Here is a 4431-nt window from a genome sequence, read left to right on the forward strand (position 1 = left end):
GATACATCTAATAACTATTATTCCTTTCTAATTATTATTATCATTATTATTTTTATTAATTCGATTTCCACCTAAAAATGTAATACTGATTGACTCAACTTTTCTTTGTAAGTATTTAAATGATAAATTGCTGCCAAGGACCTTGTGGTCTAGTGGTATCAAACCCTTCTCTTTATAAAGAAGGTGGTGGGTTCGAGCCTTAGTGGAGTCAGGCAATACTGACTCTTGTGCTTCAATAGGTTGAGAAAGTAGTTAGTAGTATTAAAAAAAAATGATAAGTTCCTTCATGTTTTTCTTTAGTTATAGTAGATTAAGTCAATTCACGGTAACAATTAAAGTAAATTGTTATATTAATGAAGACTATGATATGAATTATATATTTATATTAATGAAGACTACGATATCCATTGAAGATAAGAAGATATCATTTTTTTATAGAAATAAATGAACTATCTTTTTCTAAATTTATCCTTATTTTATGAGTGCACATGCTTAGGCATCACTTTCATTTTTTTTTTTAATCAAATGGGATTTATGAAGTAAAAAGCTAGTCAATTAAGAAGATACTCAAAAAAAGAAGATACTCTAAAGTAGCAAATTATAATTTTAGTATTTAATTATTGTGAAATTGTCACGCTCTACTCTTTTAATTTTGTTTCACTATTTTTTTATTTATTTTTTTTTACTTTCAATTGCTTGTCACAATTAACTATCTTTTTCAAATTTTTATCATTCTATGACTTAACAATGAAAATTAACATGTAATTTTATCATTCACTTAAAAGAGTATATGAGAGATCAAAGGAGAGAAATTACATGTTGTGGTAATAAACTTGAATGCCTAAATTACACGCTAGCCCTCTTTATTAAATGTTGAACGGAAAAATTAAAATAGAGGATTAATTGTGAAAAACAAATGAAAGTCAAGGATGTAAATATGTAATGAGGCAAAATTAAAAGATTATGATTAAATGTAACAATACAACCATAGTCAAAGACTAAAAGAGAATTTGCTCATATAAAAAGACAAGATAAATTAGGCATTGAAAAAATTTATTAATATTTGAATTAATAAAACAATATACATAAATATATTTTTTAAAAAAATGAAAGTATGATAAACAAGATGAAAGAGAGAGAGAGAGAGTAGATGATAATTTTTTAGAGATTAAGGGGTGTATTGGATTATTATTTTTCTAAACTTTTTTTTAAAAAAATTAAATGATAAATTTTAATATTAGGAATGATCCATTGACTATTGACATTTATCAACTTTTGTCTTTGATTTTTAATTTGACCATAATTAGTCACTTGACTATTAATCCAACCAGAGGACCAAATCTAGAACAAAATCGATCAATAGCTAATGAACCATTTATGGTCAAATTGAAAGTCCAAGATAAAAAATTGGTACATATCAATAGTCAAGAGATCATTCTTAGAATTAACTCTTTAATATATTTTATTATTTTAATTGCCTTTTATAAAATATTTTAAAAATTTTGTAGAGTTTATAAGAGTCTATAAAAGTCTTGTATAAGAAATAATTATACATGAAGCAGAATTCACTTTTAGTCTTCAACTATTATAATATTACCACATTTAGCCTTACTATGTTAATTTTGTCTAATTACATCCTAAAGTTTTATTTGTTTGTTACAATTAGTCATCCATTTAAATTTTTATCATTTCAACGTTTAATAAAGATGCATAACATGTAACTTTATCATTCAAACCTTTTGCTCCAACTGTGATTTCTCTTCTTCTCTTGTAAACTATTTTAATTAAAGATAAATTTACATGTTAGTCATATTTATTAAATGACGGAATGACCACAACCTCCACCATCTCAACATTGCCACTTGCGTCGGCCCCCCCCCCCCCCCCCCAACCTCCTCCACTTTGGGCCAACCACTGATACACTCTCATTTGTACCTATTTTACTTGTGTTTTTATTTAGGTTTTATAATCAAATGTGTGATAAAATGTTGTGTCCAATGCTTATTTCCTCGTTTTCATATTTAAAATGGTATAATGCTTGGTTTAGATGTTTTTGATGTGTTTAGAAGTGCATTAGAACCATTTGTGAGCAAAAGCCAATCCAAAGGATCCAAAGAGTTGTAATTCCCGCTACCATGGCGACATCTTGGTAATCGGACCATATCTCTTCCTATGAATATCCAAATGAGATGATTCTTGATTCATTGGAAAGAAGACTTTAAGGGCTACAACTCTTATGAAGACATCAAAGTGTAGATTGAAAGAGAAAATGGTCAAAAGATCAAAGAGTTGTAATTCCTGCTAAATATGGCGACACCTTGGTAATTGGACCATATCTCAGCCTAGGAATATCCAAATGAGGTGATTCTTGAACCATTGGAAAGAAGACTTCAAGGGCTACAACTCTTATGAAGACATCAAAATGTGATTCGAAAGGGAAAAGGGTCAAAATCAGGATGCAAGTCGGAACTGCGTCCCAGGAATTTCGACGCGTCGAACTCAACTTTCGATGCGTCGAAATTCCCAAAAATGAGGCAGAATGGCCTCGTTTCGGCGCTGTAAACATTCGACGCGTCGAACCCAACATTCGACGCGTCGAAAGTCACAGATATGCGAATCTGCACTTCTAAAAATTGTCATTTTTGCCCCTCATTCTCCACCCACTATAAAAGCATCATTTTGTCTTCAAACCCTAAGCTTGGCTGCGGATTTGGAAAAAGGAGAGCAAGGAAAGGAAGCTCTCATCTTCTCAAAGAGCTCAAAAGGAAAAATCAATTGGAGAGGAGAGACCAAAGAGAAGAGCTTGGAGGCTTCATTCGGGAGAATTTCTTCATCTCTTTTCTATTTTAAAGCTTTATTGTATGTTTGTTGAATCTATTTTAGCCATGATAGGCTAAGCTTTCCTTCGGGATTTTTGGATTGATAAGTGTTTATGAACCTATGTGCCTAGTTCTTTAATTGCTTGAATGAAATATCTATTTGAGTTTATTACTTGTGTTGTAATTGTGGCTTAATTTCTTGATGCTTGTAGTTAAGGATCCTAATTACTTGTTTCATTGCTAAATTTGTCTATGAATTAGAGCACCCACAATTGCACTTGATTCTTGTACCTCGAGAGAGGACATGTTGATTAAGGGATTTATTGTGAATAGCTCACGAGAGTGAGTATTCCAATTACCTTGTTTTGGGATTGAATTACGAGAGTAATCTTTCCCTTTTAGATTGCAATCATCCACACTTGTTTAAACCCGAATGATTATTTTACTTTAGATTGGCACTAGGTGATTAAACACTTTGACACCCAAAAATCTTGCTCTTAATCTCTTGTATATAAAAGTCCGTTTGCCTTGCTTCATTTATTTTGTTTTCATAATTTTAGATAAATACCCATTGTTAACGTAGGAATAGCTTCTCGGGAATTAATTAGTAACTAGTGCTTGATACCCCGCTTCCCTGTGGATCGATAACCCCGGAATACTCCGGGTATTTGCTTGTACCTAAAAAAGGCTACGACCAAATTGGCGCCGTTGCCGGGGAATGCGGTGTTTTGTATTGATATTAGTGAAATTTTTTTTCTAGGAGTCTATTCCATTATTCTTTTATTTGTTTTTATTTTTGTTTTTGTTAACAATTTTGTTTTATGGATGGATATGAATTTCAAGGAGCTATGCCACCATTTTACTCTTCTTCCCATGATTATGAGATGAGTTGGAATAGATACCAAGACTATGGAGGAATGGAACAACAACAAAATTTCTCAAATTATGTCAACTCAAGCCAAGACCATTTCTATGAAGACTCCTCTCAAGCATTCACATCACAACATCAATGGTGTTCTTTTTGTGGAGGGGATCACTTTGAAGAAAATTGCTATACACTCTACCCCACCAATCATGTTCCTCAACAACATACTCAAGGATTTTGTGCCAACATGAGTCAAGTCACTTATCAAGGAGATACACCATCAAGTTCACAAGCCTTGTGGTGTACATATTGTGGAGGATCTCATGAGGCAGAAAATTGCTTCACATTTGATCCTAATTACCAATATGGTGGGCGATCCCAAGTGCTTCCATACCAAGAGTTTCAACAAGAATGCCAATCACTTGACCCAACATTTGAGGTGGAATCCGCAAAGAGTAACAAGCTTATGCACTTGATGTCTCAACTACAAAAGCTACAAGCTCAAGTGGATCAAGATATTGCTAATTGGGAAATTCAAAAGAAATTTGAGGACCTTGAAGATGAGGGCAAAGAAATATTTGATCAAGAAAGCACACCACCTACTTCACAACCCTTAAGGTGTATATTGTGTGGAGGACCTCATGAGGGTTCAAATTGTTTCATCTTTGATCCCAAGTACCGATATGATGGGCGAACTCTAGATCCTCTAGTGTCTCCGTACCAACAATTGTTCTTGTCAAAGGAAGG

This window comes from Ipomoea triloba, chromosome 3 (genome assembly GCF_003576645.1).
Source record: "Ipomoea triloba cultivar NCNSP0323 chromosome 3, ASM357664v1".
Classification (NCBI taxonomy): Eukaryota; Viridiplantae; Streptophyta; class Magnoliopsida; order Solanales; family Convolvulaceae; genus Ipomoea; species Ipomoea triloba.